The sequence below is a fragment of the Ambystoma mexicanum genome, chromosome 2q (genome assembly GCF_040938575.1).
Source record: "Ambystoma mexicanum isolate Mex_15411 chromosome 2q, UKY_AmexF1_1, whole genome shotgun sequence".
NCBI lineage: Eukaryota > Metazoa > Chordata > Amphibia > Caudata > Ambystomatidae > Ambystoma > Ambystoma mexicanum.
Genome location: NC_090924.1, coordinates 576,919,243 through 576,935,869, shown reverse-complemented (window position 1 = coordinate 576,935,869; position 16,627 = coordinate 576,919,243). Strand labels below are relative to the sequence as shown.

The 16,627-nt window shown below is 45.4% G+C and overlaps 1 protein-coding gene across 2 annotated transcripts in view; it reads right to left on the bottom strand.

Moving 5' to 3' along the window:
* The window catches only part of CRYGN (crystallin gamma N), a 584,616-nt gene that overhangs the window by 508,390 nt on the left and 59,599 nt on the right, over positions 1-16,627 (bottom strand). The gene's annotated exons all lie outside the window — the stretch shown is intronic.

The following is a 16,627-nucleotide window of genomic DNA, read 5'->3' as shown; positions in this document are numbered from 1 at the left end:
TATAAATAATTGTACTCCTTTTGCTTTTCAACCATTTTAAGTAAGACTGTTGTATGGCTCTTTTTTCAACCATTTTTGTTGATGAAAATAAATAGCATAACAGTTCATGATCACTTTAATTTCTGACAGAAAAATGAATCTTTTCCAAAATGTACTCTATTTTCACATTCCTTCCCACCTCTTCCCTCTCGTGCCATTAAACACCTAGCATTGATAAAGCCTGTCTGTTGTATGTGTAGAGACAAGGAATGAAGAGACTGACCACGTGGTGCCATAGTGGTTGCTATAGACTTTTAATAAATGATAAACCAAACCTATCCATCCCTAACTCTAGGGGGATTTCCCTACCTAAACTAAAGACACTCAGGTGCTCATCATGAAGTCTGTATGAGTCAAAAGAAAAATGCACCTTCCCGGTCACAAGGGCTCCAACTTTATCCTTGTCACTACAACAAAACACCACAAAGTCCAGCTACTGTTCATAATCCAGGATCCAGGAGAATTACACCCTTCTCTTGGATAAAAAGTGTCCCAATGCCTCTCAGATTGTTCAAAGTAAAATTTCCACAAAAGTTCCGGGATCTCTGCAACGCAACAGAAAATAAACAATCACACAAAGTTCTCATGGGGCTAGGAGAATGACTCCCTTCTCCTAGCAGGTTCGCCAATGTCTTTGACAGTTCTTAGGTTCTTAATAAGATTTCTAGCTTCCGTATGGAGATTTTCACAATTTCTAGCTTTAGCAGAATTCTTCATCTGCCCCCCCACTGAGATGATGAAGCTGTTACCAGTAGTCCCTCCCGACTCTCCAGCACCACACTCCCATAGAACTGGACTGGGAACTGTATTCCAAAAAGGTTTATGGTTTCCTCAATTTTCTTATGGTTTGCAGTCTCAAATGTTTTTCTATTTTCCTGGCTTTTTAAGTGTGAAGAAAATGACAATGATTATGTTTTTCTCCTTTTCTTGAGGAAAGTAAGGTCAAGGTCATGAGATAAAAAGACTGGAATCATGGCAGGATCTGGTGTTGATCAATCAGCAATGTGTAATAGACTGATGATAGAAAAGGATTTTCGTCCGGCTCAATGAACCAACCCTGGATGATTCTGGGGTGTGCCAGGAGGACCTCTACGGCTCTATCAACTATTGCCCTCTTGAGAACTCTGTTCCCGCCAATGCTGCTCCCGAAGGCATTTTGACAGGTTTTGCTTTCTTAGGATTGTACTCGAGAAGGTAACACCTTGAATACGCTTAAGGGGCGTCTGGTTTCCAGAGCAGTATGGACAGAATTTAATCACAACTGCCAAGGTGTGGGTTCGCTTTTTACTCAATCTTTGAGCTTGTTCAGCTAACAGTTCTTTACACCCTCTTGCCATTACCAATGTTCTCTGAGGCTCTCTTAGGTTTCCCTTGGCCCTCTTCTGGACTTTAATAATTCCAGTTACCTAGTACTTGGTGTTGGGCGTCTTCACCGGTTCGGACTAGGTTTTTGTGATGGTTAATCGCCTTTTTCCACTCTCGTTGGGGTACGCTTCTTGGGCCCTGTCCAGCCGGCTGTCAGAAAGTGTACTAGGCACTCAACTTTCCTTCACTGTATAGAATGTCCAGCCACCACCTTTCTGAATATTGTTCAGGTCTTTGTAGGTAGCTGTGCAAATGGGTAGGGTTAGCAGTTTTGGCGCAGTAGATGGACCGCCCGGTCCACTCACTAGAGGTCATGCCTCCATGACCCAATCTCCTTTTTTCCATAGAGCTAATTCCTGGCTGATTGGTATGATGCTTTCCCTGTGTTTTATGAACATTGAACCTCTGATTAACTGGGGTGCTCTGATCCTTCTTTTCTTTTTCTGCTTACATCTCTCCCACCGGCCACCAGCTTTCAGTTGTATAGCTTTGGTTGTTCTGCCTCCATGCGGGATGCCTATTCCCTTTTTCATTTTGTCTTTCTCCACAGCCAGCATCCCATCAGCCTGCAAGACATCCTTTTGTGTTCCCTTGACCCACACCCTCCAGGTCTCCTACTTGAGCTTCTCGGGCCTACCTTCAGGTGTTCTCCTGGCTTCGTTCTCTCTCTGGTTCTCAATTTCTTTCTCTGCTTCGAGTGCTCTCTCTAGTACTTCCTTTGATACTCTCCTCTGTATACTTCCTGGTACCCTTCCTGGCACCCTTCCACCTTCATTTGTTTCTGACGCCCTGATAAAGTAGGGCCCCTCCTGATGTAACTTTCATTCCATTGACTACAGCTGTTTTTGTGTTTTTCCTGGTTGCTTCAGCACTTAAACCATTAACGCATGGTTTCAGACATGACTTTAGACCCATAGGTTTCAGGACCTATTGTCAGCATACCGGGTTGGCTTTTAAAGAGGCTGTGCTTCCCAATTGCGTCCTTATTCACAGGAGAGGAGTCTCTCTCCATGAGATCCTCACGCATATTACCACCCCAAGGGGGACTGTTGGTTAGCGGCCTCACCCCTCTAACCTCATTGAGAAGGGTTCTCCCCTCACCTCTCTAACTTCATGGAGAAGGGTTCTCCCCTGGGGGAAGTGATGCCACCTGATGGGTCATCACATATGATGAAAACATTTTCTGAATTTATGCACGCAGGCACACTTAGACAGATGGGGGATATGTTGAGGGGAAAGCAGAGAAGTTGATGAATGAGTATGCATTTGATGATTCATGAATGAATATGTATGCGTGAATTAATTATAATGAGAGAATAATTTTCAAGGGTTTAGTGCTGCAGGGATGAATAGAAAATTTTGTAGATGGAGTAATATATTGAAGTTTAAGGGCATTTCCCCCTGAAATTAGCATGAGTGGCAGAGCATAGCGAGGGACCCCTAAATAATGTACAGAAGGCGGGGCAGAGCTTGGCCGAGAAATAGTTTTAAATAATTGGTGGTGATGGTGCATTTTGAGAACAATCAGGTTTAAAGACAAATTGATTCAATAGGGTTAAACATGAAAACTGTTCAACCAGGTCACCAGCAGTACACAGGAGCATTTCACAATATTTTCATTATGCCTGTGGCCACAATATATGCCACCATTTACAATGTAAAACACTTTCATAACGCCATCATATTATTTATATATTTATTTATTTTATTTATTTGGATTTATTTGGATTTATAAAGTACCCGGAGGCCCGGAGGCATCATGGCGCTGTTACAGAATATTCACTTAATACAGTTTAGGACAGATACATAAGAGGCAGTAATACAAAATCAATTACAGTGTTGAGGGGTTGTTCCTAGGATGAATATTGGCGAAAGTCTTGTAACAGTCTAGTTGAATAACTGAGTTTTTAGCACCTTTCTGAACACCATGAGGGAGTCTTAGTTTCTTATGCTGAGTGGGAGGGCGTTCCAAGCTTTTGGGGCTAGTACTTCAAAGCTGGTGCCGTCAGATTTAGCTCTGTTAAATGCTGGGGCTGAGAGTAGGTGAGAGTGTTGGTCATGTTTTGGTCTGCAGGCAGGTGCCTGGTGTATTCTTTCCACTAGGTAGGCTGGGGCGGTCTGAGAGAGGCATCTGTGTGTGATCGTGAGGGCCTTGAATCTTATGCGTTCTTCGATCGGGAGCCAGTGGGCATATTTTCTCACCTGGCAAATGTGCTCTCTCCTAGAGATACTTAGGGCAGCTTTTGCTCAGTTTGCAGTCTGTTAATTTTATTGGCGGATGTGTCTAAGAGTAGGATGTTACAGTAGTTCAACTTTGCGCCAATGGTGGCTCTAGCAATGTAGAGACAGTTATTTGGCGACAGGTGGGGTTTCACTGCATTTATGATTTTTGTTGTAAGTGCAGCCGGCGATGAAATTGCGCTGACTTGCCTTTTCATTGATAAGGTGGAGTCCAGGTATACACCAAGGGTTTTAACTGCCGCAGAGGCTGTAATAACAGTATTCTCAATGCTGAATGAGCTGTATTTGTAGTCTAGTTTTTTTAGGGACTCTTTGGGGCCTACCAGTAGGATTTCTGTTTTTTCCCCGTTTAGACATAGGCCATTGGCTGCCATCCAGGCCTGTATGCGTGCATTTGTCTTCTGGATAGTGTTGTGGTCTTGCTCATAATCACCTGATAGACGGAGAAGAATTTGTGTATCGTCGGCATAGTTGGTAAAGGCTATGCTGAATTCTTCTAGGTCGCTGAACAGGGGAAGAGTGAAGAGATTATAGAGAGTGTGGGAGGTACAGGATCCTTGTGTGGCTCCACACCCAATTGGGGATGGAGTGGTTGATGCCTGATCAGAAAAGACCTTCATGGCTCGGCCCTCCAGGAAGGAAATGCTCCAGGCGGTTGCTTCGTGGGAAAAGTGAGCAGTGTCAGTGAGGTGTTTACACAGGATCTTGTGGTCAACCAAGTCAAAGGCAGCCGAGAGATCCAAGAGTAGGAGGAGTGAGGATTTGCCCTTGTCCATGGCTTTGAGTAGTTGATTCTTAAGGTCAAGTAGGGCTGATTCTGTGCCGTGACGAGGGCGGAAGCCAGATTGGGCCTCATTGCCCTATGGGGCAAAAATTGGAATGGGGAAGTGCCTTGGTGAATGGGGAATTACCGCTCCCGCTCACCTTGGAGTAGGGCGGTAATTCCGCCATCCACCAAGGCAGACACAGTAACATACCGGCGGGAACCATGGCGCTAATAGCGCCATGGTTACCGCCGTCCGTGTAATGAGGCCCCTTGTCTTTTACCAAGGATGTTGTATGCTTCCAGGTAAGACAATCTGTAGATAGGTAGCCTTGTCCAAGATTTTCAGCAGGAATGGGACAGTGGTAATTGGACGGTAGTTGTTAGGGGAGTCGGGGTCAAGGGTAGGTTTCTTTAATAATGGCCGAACCCAGGCTTCCTTAAGGGCGGGTGGGACGGTGCTCGCGGCAAAGGAGGCATTGATGAAGGTGGTGACAAATGGGGTCAGGGCTGCCGCACAATCTTTGACTAAGTTGGCTGGGCATGTGTCACCTTTACAAAGCAATGGTTTAATACGCTTCATGATCAATAGGACTTTGGGAATTGTTACTTCCCTGAATGCAAAGAATTTGGGTGTGTTCGTCTCATGTAGAATGCCTGTGGTGGGCAGGGTGTCAGAGGGCTTTGATGTGGGTGAGGTTGCTTTAGGCAGGTTGTTGAGTTGAGTCTTAATTTTGTTCTGGAGGGTTTTAATTTTGTCTAACATGGCATGTTGAATGTAGTTACACCATGTGTCATTTTTCTCAGTAGGTTGTGTGGAGGTAGGGGGCTAGTCAGCTCATTATAAATGGTAAACAACTCTTTGGATTGGGAGTTAGCTTTCTCAATTCTGGTGTTGTATGTGGCAGCTTTGGCTGTGGAAATGGCCTTTTTATATTGTTTAGCGACTGCAAGGTAGGTATCTCTTGTGGCCATGGAGGGGTTTGTTTGCCATGAGGTCAGTGCTACTCGTTTGGCGGTTCGAGCATCCAGGAGTTCTTGTGTGAACCATGAGTTAGCAGGAAGTATATGCTTGGCTTTTTTCATTTCAAATGGTTTACAGCATCTAATACCTCTTTAAGTGTGGCATTGTAAAGCTCTACTCGTTCCGTGGGGTTGTAGATATGGGATGAGCCAGCGCTGAGGTTTCAAAGAGAGGGAGAATGCTGTCCATGGTGAGTAGTTTTCTTAACCTTGCCACAGTGGCTGGAGCAGGTGGCCTCGGATTCCCTCCTATTTTTGAGGGTGTAAAGAAGTGCAGTATATGCTGGTCAGTCCAGGGGTGTGGGGTGCTAGAACTGATATCAGCAGCAAAATTGTGATCTGCTATCCAGTCTAATATGCAACCTCTGGTGTGGGTTGGACTGTTGACTAGCTGGGTGAAGCCTAGATCTAGGAGAGCTTTGGCGAGAGCTTTCCCTTTCTTGTCTTTGGGGTCTTTGAAGCCCATGTTGATGTCTCCTAGGAGAATGGCTCTTGAGTGTGTTTTGAGGTTGTGCCCTAGGATTTGTGTGATGTTGGATTGGAAATCGAGAGTGGGGGCCTGGAGGGCGGTAGACAATGTGTAGTGTTATGGTGTCATTTGGTGAGGGAGATATTTTTACTGATTGCGTGTCAAAGTTGTCAGCCTCTGCAGTTTTTAGTTGCCTAGCGTTAATAGTTTCCTTGAGAATTAGGGCAACACCTAATGTGCCAGCATACCCAATGTAAAACATTCATAAAAATGCAACCACAATATAGGCCAGTATTCTCACTGTAAAACACTTCCATAATGCTGCAGCTGCTCCCACATCACATGAAGGCATTGTAAACGAAGGCCCACACAAAGGCCTCTGTCTGGCCCTCTCCAGAGCTGGAGGAAGCCCTGCTCCCTGCTGCCGCTCCATCAACATACCCACAACCCATGTTGCACAATGAACCAACTTTCATTTCTTTTGTACTTGGTCACCATGAGCCATCTGCCTCGACTCTTCATGGGTAATTGCACCCCGGATTTGAACATCAACCCTCTTCCTGATTGCTGCTGGCTCTTTGCTCCCTCTCCTTCTAGCCTAACTACAAACTGATCACTTGCTCACCTACTATGTGCATCTGCCCTGTACTCACTCACTGCCTGTTCCATTGCTTGTCAGTGCCTCCTCAAAACTCCTCTCTAAGTTTGCCTCACTCTGTGCATCTCCCATTTTGTGCTGCATCTGTACTTTTTGGCTACATTCAAATCTAGATGTGTTTTTACATCTGTGCATCTTTCATTTTGTGCTGCAGCTGTACTTTTTGGTGAAATTCGAATCTTGGTGTGCTTTTCTGTCTGTGCATCTCCCATTTTGTGCTGCATCTGTACTTCTTGGTGACATTCTAAACTACGTGTGCTTTTATATCTGTGCATCTTCCATTTTGGTGCTGAATCTCGGCTGCTATGCCGCCTGATGTGTGTGTGTCGTGCCTTGTGCAGCCTTTTCCTCTATCCCTCTTTCCTCCTGCATGGCACTCACCATATCCCCCATCTACTCTAACTACTATCCTATCACATATCCTTCTTCTTTCACGAAGTCTGGAAGAAGAAAAGTTCACAAATGATCTCTTGACTTCGAATCCTGGCCTACCTATCACAGACACCTATGTCAGTGATACTTCCAGACACACTATCACTGACATCCTCAGACCTATGGACTCCTCATCTGAGCTCTAATCTCTCCCCTTTCTCTTCCTCATGCATTAATGGTGGCAGTAGAAGTACTCTTGGCTCACTTCTCATCCTCTATGTGCATAGCTGGTCAAGTGGCACAGCGAGTAGAGCGCTCGCTTTGACATCGGTGCAGGTTTGAATCCCGGCAGGGCCAAACTCAGCCTTTCATCCTTCCAAGGTCAATAAATGAGCACCACACACCGTGGGTAATAATAAGCAGCGCTCAGATACCTGAGGGTTTGTAGCGCTATATAAATGCCAAATTATTATTATCATCAATGTATATCACAATGGCACTGTAATGGCTCAGGGTTTTCAACCCAATATTTTCCATTTTGACCTGTGCCTGCCGACCCTCAACGTCCTTCCATCTCCTGCTTCCTCTCTCTCTGCACCTCTTTCCCCTCCTCCAATGGGTATACCACCCCCCTGTACAACTCCTCAGAAAACATTCAAAGGCGGTGATCACCATCACTTAGCCACTATGAATGCTCAATCTACGGTCAAACATTCTTCTGACATCTGCCGCCTTCTCAAAGACTTTCATCTCAATGTCCACGCTCTCACAAGACGTGGTTTAATGCGAGCTCTGTCACTGCTTTTGACACCCTCCTCCTCTCTGATGGCTACAAGATCATCTCCATGCCACAGCCCAATCGAAATGGCGGTGGAGATGCCCATATCTTTTCTGAGCAGGTTCTGTACCTCTCTCATAGCCACACAGCCTTAGTCCTCCTTTGAAAGCCTTGCCTGCAAGCTTGGCATCTCTCTGATTCTTTATCTCACCCTTCCCACTGTCTACAGGCCCCCTGGCCGTATCTCTTTCTTCCTATCTGAATGGGTTTACTTTTCCTCCTCTCTTCTCACCTCTACCTCTAAACTCCTCTTCCTTGGAGACTTCAACATTCACCTTGACTCCGCTGTCTCTGCCTCACACTGTCTATACTTTGCTTCTCCACACTCTGTCCCTCACTATTCTCCCTTCCGGGTCTACCCACTCTGCCTAACATATTGTTGATGCCTTCATCAACGCTGATCTTCCGTTTTCCAACCATCTCTCCATTGTCCATGAATAGATTGAATAAGAAATGTTCGAGGGAGAAAGAAACAAGTCAATTGCATGAAAATGACTTTTGGTTTTGACTCCTCTGAACAATTCTGGTAACTCACACCCTCCCAACATCCTTACTTACCTGTTGGCGGCACACCTCCTTGTGTGCCGCCATCTTTTGCATCCCTCTGCGATGCTCGTTAGCTTCACTTATATTCATGGGAACTGGGTCTGCAGGCTCCTCTTTTCTTTTTTTTCAAACTGTGTTTAATTGGGAGCGGGGGACATCCCCGCAACCACCAATGGCATTATAGTGAACATGGGTGTGGAGCACACCCCCGCAGCCCCTGCTCACTTGTTCACTATAATGACATTGAATGTGGGATTTATTTGGCATGTTCATGTGTACATCATTTTCATAAAGCTGATTTTCAAACAAATCTCCCTTTTGTTGTTTGTTTTCGAATATTATTACGGATTTCCCTCTCTCTACCCCTCTTTCCTGGTCTGACCACTCCCTCCTCTGTTCCCACTTGGGACCCCTCAGCCCTCTGTCCGAGCCTCCCCAGCACTGCCAGTCTCCTTTGTGTTCATTCTTTCAAGCAGATCAGAACGCTGGCGCGTACCTGCGCGAGGGGTCAGTTGAACCAGGGTCGCCACGTTGAATCACCGCCATGTGGGAAAAATGGCGATGCCTGAAAACTAACCCTGCCCCTGCCAACTGAGGATTAAACGCTCAGAGACAGACAACAGGAGAGGTCTTCCCACACCACGAGTTGGTGCCCCTGTATTAACATGGTGCAGGAACAGTGCAAGGCACTGGACAGGGCCATCAGAATGGTAACAGTAGCAGGTCACAGGACAAGGGGAGCCAAGAGAGCAAGGACAGGCAGAATAAGGGTACCAGGTAAGGCAAAGCAGAGAGAGAAAGAGAGATAGAAAGAAAGAGAGAAAGAGAGAAAGAGAGAGAGAGCGAGAGAGCAAGAGAGAGAGAGAGAGAGAGAGAGAGATAGAGAGAGAGCGAGCAAGCACTGGGCAAGTCAAGCACCACCAATAGCAGGTGTACGGAGAGAAGAAGAGAACAAAGGGAGTGAGGACAAGAGAGTTAAGACTCATCAAGGCTCTCTCTGACTTCCTATTTATGTCCTGGAGTGGAAACGAGGCTGTTGTTTCTGATTGCATAGCAACGGAGCTCCGTAGCGCACGCAGAACTGGCGTGTATCTATGACTTGATCAGCAAATCAGGGAAAAGATGGCGGCTCCCTTTTAGTGCAAAGGTTCCAGGACCGGGCGCCCGACATCACTGCAGCGACCCCGGGAAGTGCCTGCATGAAAGCTGGTGCGGACACCACAGCCGCCAGCCCGGGACCCATATGCCTGAGAACTAGCACACAACAGGTAGGTCCCCTGCCAGTGTGGAGAACACCAACATGCGTACATATCCCAGACTCCTGGTCTCTGATGTCGGAGCCGGGAGGTACACACTGGCGTGACACTCTGCAACTCTCCCGGGACATGCAGGACACCCGGCTTCCATGGGAATTGCTGGTAGAACAGATGAACCAAGCGAGGAGCATAAACCTGCGAAGCCGATTCCCAGGAGCGATCGCAGGGAGCATACCCCTTCCAATGGATCTGGTATTGGAGGGTTCCATGTGTTTATAACGACAACCAAAATATGGCATACATTTTCAGTGACACTTTAATAATGACACTTTTAAAACGGGCAGTCCCCCCCCAAACTCCCTGTTTATACAGCTTTTTTACCATCCCCCAACAACCCCCACCCATTTTAATCCCTAACCCCACCCCCATATATACTTTTAGAAAATATTTCACTTTTTTGTTGTTATTCAGGTCTCACTGAAAATGTTTGTTGTTATTTATTTTTTGTTGTGAACACTGCATACCATATTTGATATTGGATATTCCCAACCAGGATAGGAGCAGGACATTGACAAGGGTGATCAAAAGTGTCCAAAGCACAGGTCTTGAAAAGAGAAACATGGAATACCAAGTGGATACGCCAGGTGGGCAGGAGATCCATGCGGTAAGTCATGGAAGATATCTTCTTCGCAATGGCAAAAGGTCCCATGAAACGTGGAGCAAACCTTTGAGGACAATTGCTTAATGGTTGGTCTCGAGTACTGAGCCATACCTTATTCCCAATGGAGTACAAGGGAGCCAGAGTCCTGTGTCCGCTGGCAAACTTTTCCTGGCTATCCTTGGGCGTTTCCAGTGTGTAGGAAATGATCTTATCGGCGTCCTGCAGTTTTCTGATCAGATCATCTACAGTGGGTACAGCAGTGGTAGAAACAGCAGCCATAGGTAGGAGTTTAGGATGGATCCCTGCAAAAAAAAGAGCTACAGCAAATGTCAGAGTCATAAGCGTTGCTGTATGCCACTTCCACTGTATCCAGGATGGTCGCCCAGTTGTCTTGTGCAGCGTTGGTATAACAGCGTGGGTAGGTTTCTAGAGTTTGGTTAGTCCACTCCCTTTGTACATTGGAGTGTGGGTGATACCCAGAACTTAAAGCTTTCTGTATTCAGGGCCTGACAAAGGGATGACCAAAAATGAGAAACAAATTGTGAGCCACAATCTTTTATGATTATTTCCAGTAGGCCATGTAATCGGTAAACATCATGAATAAATTCCTTTGCTGTTTTAGCTTCCATGGGCAAGAGGGGAAATGGGATGAACTGTCCCATCTTGCTGAAGCAATCCACGACTGAAAGAATGCATGTGAAACCCAATGACAAAGATAGGTCCACTATAAAGTCCATAGATACTGTATGCCAAGGGAAAGGTGGAATTTCGGTAGGCTGTAGTAGGCCAAAGGGTCTGCTCTCAAACCTCGATTCTAACCTTCCTTCTGTCCTCATTCTCCTCGATCTTTACTCTGCTTTCGATACAGTCAACCATGCCATCCTGCTCAACCAGCTCTGTGATAACCTGGGTATAACTTATCAGGCCTTGGCTTGGCTGACCTCCTTTCTCACTGATCGACCCTGCCAGGTCCAACTGGGGTCCTTCGTCTCCTCTATCTCTCTCTCTACCTGTGGTGTTCCCCAGGGGTCTAATCTTTCTCCCTTGCTGTTCAAACAATACCTAGCACCTCAAGCTCACCGCATTTCTGCCCTCTGGTCCAACTTCCAGTGCTATGCAGATGACACTCAGCTCTCCTTCAGGCTCCCCTCAGCCGCCTCTACTCCTCTTATTCCTGACTGTCTTTCTGCAATTCAGAACTGGTGCGCCACCAATGATCTCTGTCTTAACACTTAATGCCAGTAAAACTGAGATCCTCCTCATTGGAACCCCAGCTCCTTTCTTTCTCTTCACTCTTTGGCCGCCCACCCTTGGCCCTCTTCATTCTCCTACCTGTGAGGCTAGGAACCTCTGGGTCATCTTCGACTCCACACTCTCCTTCTCTCTTCACATCTCTGACATCTCTTAGAAGATAAACTACAGGCTGCACCTCTGAAGAGGTATTCTTCCCTTCCTCACTTTCCCCCAGAAGCTCACTGTCTCCAGAGCTCTGGTTATCTCTAGGCTGGACTACTGCAACAGCCTCTTTCTAAATTTTTCTGCCTCTACTCTCCGTCCCCTACAACTCATCCAGAACAGGACTGCTAGACTTGTCCTTGGCCTCAAGCCCAGGGATTGTATCTCTCCAGCCCTGAAATCTCTTCACTGGCTCCCAGTGGCGGCAAGGATCAAGTTCAAGACCCCTTGCATTGTCCACAAGGCTTTCTGGGGCCTGGTATCACACTACCTCTAACTCTCTCCTCCTAAAGATTTGCCTTCTCGAGCTTTCCGCTCTTCCACCTCCAACTCTCTCAGGGTGAGTCGCTTTTCTAAGCAAAGAGTTGGGGGCAGATCTCTTTCTTCAGTTGGGGCCTCCCTCTCGAACAGTCTCCTTGCCTCTCTGAAACTTGAGCAGAATCATCTTCGGTTCCAGAAGCAACTCAAGACCTTTCTCTTTGCTTCTGCCTTCAGTCTGTCACTCGAGGCATGGAAGGAACTCACCAGACACATGTTCCACCCCTCGAATGATAAACCCCCCCTGAATCGGAACTTAATCCAGACCCATGTGAGACCTGTCATAAAGCCTGCGGCAGCGGAAGTACGGCAGAGGACAGGGACCTTGTGGAAGCCTTTCCCTTATTGTAGTTACCGGATGGTTCCCCTTCGCTCCCACCCTCCCCCCGAAACAGTTAACCATATATGAAACGGACAGAATATGGAGACAGTTATGGTTTTTTGTTTTTGTATTTGTAATTTTTTGACGTTAAGTTAAACATATGTTTATAACTATTTGAGATTGGCTCCATTGTACACAACTTGTTTGATATTATTGAAAAATGGCAATAAATAAATTTTAAAATAAATCACTGACCACATTTTCCTGCCAGAGAGATTCCAGAGTCGCTAGGTGCTGAGTAAGGTCTGCCAGTGGGCATCCAACCACCACAAGATAACAAAGATGTCCCGAGGGTCCAGACTTGGTGGGGGTCCAAGGTCCACTCCAGTGGTCTAGAACGGGTCACCAGAAGCGATCCTGAGGTCTGTGCTGCTGCAGCAGTACCAAAGAACTGAAAGTCAGAAAACCGCGATATTCTGAAACGTAGCACCAAAAGTGACCTATGCACCTGTCAAGCCTTTAAGGAGCCCACCGCAAGTTTCATCTTCACAGGACTTCTACAGTCAGAGAAATCATCAACTAAAGGAGAGAATCACGAAGAGTAAAACTGCTGCACTTCAGAAAAACTTTGGTTCAATATTTCTCATGGCCTCAGCATCCCAGTGGCTTCTTCTTCCATGGTGGCCCATCCTCTGAGTGAATCGTCGAGTGAAACTGAGAAACTCTGCCACTACGCCCGCGAAGGCCCCAAAGGTACTGTGACAATGGAGTGCATCTTGTAGGCTTGGGAGTCGTCCAGGGGTCCCAGATTAATCTTGGATCCTGTTCTCATGTGGTCTCTCAGGTACTTTGGGGTGGTCGACCCTTTTAAAAGAAAGCAGAAGGTTATTGAGCATTATGGCATTGGGCTGTAAAAGACAAGAGAGGTTACTCCCTATCTTTTTCATTATTAGTTGCCCAGGTGGGGGATCCTCACATAGAATTGTTTGTCTAGTTTAAAGAAAGCATTCTGCCACTCTTCATAACTAACCTGCCTTTCTTCCCTACTCTATGCTGATACACCTCACTTACGAATGCACATGCCTGCAGTGAGTGCATCTATTACTGAATTTAAGTGTTAGCGGGACCGCTAAGGAGAACGAAGCAAAGCACACGGTTTTCGCCGCTGTCGAAGTGTATTGCCGTCGAACAGGGTTCGCAGGTTTGTGTAACCGCTGGAGGTCCGTCGAAGTTGTGTTGCCCAGCCGTGGGGACCACTTGACGCCGTTCTGCCAACGACCGGAGCCGCCCGCTCCTTTGCCTAAGAACATTTTGAATCCAAGGACTCCCTTGTCCGCAACGTCGACCGCTTTGTCCCGCCGGAGAAAGTCGAGGACCTTACTCTATGTCAGAAAAAATGGTTATCCAGAGATGCCATGATTGGGAACAAAATAATCTTAAACAATTGGAAGTCTGCAATCACCTTGAAAATAGAGGTATGGATCTCGGATATGCACGCCCTGGCAGAAATGGAGAGAGTACTGTACAGAAAAGAAGGGAAAAATGCGCTGTTTGAAAAGATCTGGGGAGCATTTCTTTCCATGTACTAATCTGTGAATATGTGAACCAGGAGGGTTGGGGTGTTGGGGGTTAGGGGGAGGAAGAGGTGGGAGGTGGGGCAGATTCTGAGAAGGGTGATGTTTGCCAATACATCCTTAACTGTAAATACTCTTACTGTTTATTAGGTTTGTTTGAATTTGATTTGATTGCATGGTTGCATAGTTCTGACTTATTCTGTATTTTGTAAAATTGTAAATAAAGGTTAAAAAAAGAATTTCTGCTACAACAAAACTTGCACAATGAATGGGATGTTAGCCAAGGATGTAAAATTGAAAAAAAATGTACTCCCAGGATTGAATTGAAAAAGCAGAGTTCAGCTGGATAGAGATTACATTGCCATGAAATGGCAGCTTAAAAGCTGAAAAGTGCCATCAGCCTGAACTTCAGAAAGCAAGCACTGTACATTTGACCTTTGCTGCTTCAGTGTTCGACTATCAGACATTTAGTGTGCTTGCCACAGTTCTTTAAGTTGGCTGGGGCCAGACGGGGCTGGGCCCCAGCAGTCTCCAAAAAGTGGAGCTGAGCTGGGGCCCTGCCGGGGCCCACCGGTCCTACCACAACATTGGTGGGACACATTATCTCACTGCGGCCGCAGCCGTGATGGGAGATGCGCCCGTCATTAAGTCAGGCAAGCTCACAGAAGTGCCAGTTCACAGAAGTGCCAGCCAGACACAGGGATTCTGTGGCTGGCTGGCACTTCTGTCAGTCACTGTAACTTCCTCTGGTGACCCTTCATGCGAGGGGCACCAGAGGAAGTTACTGTCCTTTTATTTCCCTCCTCCCCAGGTTACCGAGCCACCTATTACCCTCAGTGCCATATTTCTGTGTTTTTAAAAGATGGCTTGAAAAGTACACAATTCAAGCCATCTTTTATAAAGCTTTGCCAACAGTCAAAGACACCTCAGGCTTTGTCTGTCATCAAAGCTTTATAAAAGATGGATTGAATTGTGTACTTTTCAAGCCATCTTTTATAAACATAGACATGTTTAAAAAAGATGGATTGAAAATTACGTAAACCATAAGGTATGGACACAAATATATACATGTTATATATTTGTTGGCGTACCTTACTATAGTTTGTGTATTTTTCAAGCGATCTTGAAGTACACAATCCATAGTAAGGCATGCAAACAAATGCATTTATATATTTATGCGCGTACCTTACTATGGTTTGTGTACTTTTCAAGCCATCTTTTATAAACACAGAAATATGCAACATATTTCTATGTTTATAAGAGATGACTTGCATAGTATACAAACCATAGTAAGGTATACATACACATATATAAATGCGCTCCTAAAGACATATACACTAAGAGCTATCAAAACTGCATACAGAAACTGGTTAACAGAATATAAAATTACAAAACAACAAAAGGATCGGGAAATCATGCTAGATCAAATAAAAATAAAAACACAGCGCAAATTTGGCATTCACTCAATTCTGTCACTAATGCGTCCCAAATGTCCTTACACATATATGGAGTGTCGGAAAATGGTTGGTGTAACCACTTTTCTTCTTTATATGTTGCTCCAACCTTGAATGAGACCTCTGATATGTTATTTTCACCTTTTACCCTCAATTTTGATGAAGATGATGTTTATTATTACATCAACAAAGCAAGCATGTCTCGAGCCCCAGGTCCAGATGGACTTTCGAATGCCGTCTTAAAGAAGAACATCGATCTTTGGGCCCCCATTCTGTTCTCACTCTTTCAATTAATCATCAGTTTTCAAAAGATTCCGACCTCTTGGACCCACTCCATCATTGTCCCCATTTATAAAAAGGGCAATAGGCAAAACCCTCTGAGCTACCGCCCTATTGCCCTATTAGATGTTCCGGGAAAAATCTTCTGTAGGCTGGTATTGCGGGATATAAACAAATGGTCTCTTCAATGTAATGGAAGAGATCCTTTCCAAACCGGCTTTGTATCGGGACTTGGCACTGCAGTTAATTTGACCATCTTAAATGCAATCAAATTATCTTACGCCATGCGGAAGCAACCCTTATATGTTGCATTTGTGGACTTTCGCATGGCGTGTGACTCTGTTGATGGAGTGCTGCACCTGAGAAAACTGCTGAAATATGGCTGCCCAGAGAGACTGATAAAAATCGTGAGCTTATTACATTGTAATACTTCTGTCCAGGTGAAGCTAAACATAGAGGGTTTACTATCGAAAATAATCTCGACCGAGAGAGGATTAAAGCAAGGGTGCATACTTGCCTCAACTTTATTCAACTTGTTTTTACTTGACCTGGCGGACGATCTAATTGTGGCTCAGTCTGATCCTCCAAAGTTGGGAAATCAAGCCGTTGCATGGCTTTTATATGCTGCCGATTTAGTCTTAATATCTCAAACTCCATCTGGGCTCCAAAATTCATTGAATGTCCTTGATTCTTATGTGACGAAAAATAATCTTACAGTGAACGAAAATAAAACCCAAATTATTATTCTGGGCAAACCGAAATCCTCATTACGGACCAGACATCATTGGTCGATATGTAACAAAAAGTTACAAATTGTTGCAGAATACAAATATTTGGGAATACATTTTAATAACTTTGCCTCAGAAAATGTGCTGGAGTCAACAATCCGAACCAAACTAGTTGGATTGATCTCGCAAGCTAAAATAATCCATGCAAGATTTGGCAAATTCACGTGTATTCAGATTATGAGATTTTACCAACAGAAGGTAATACC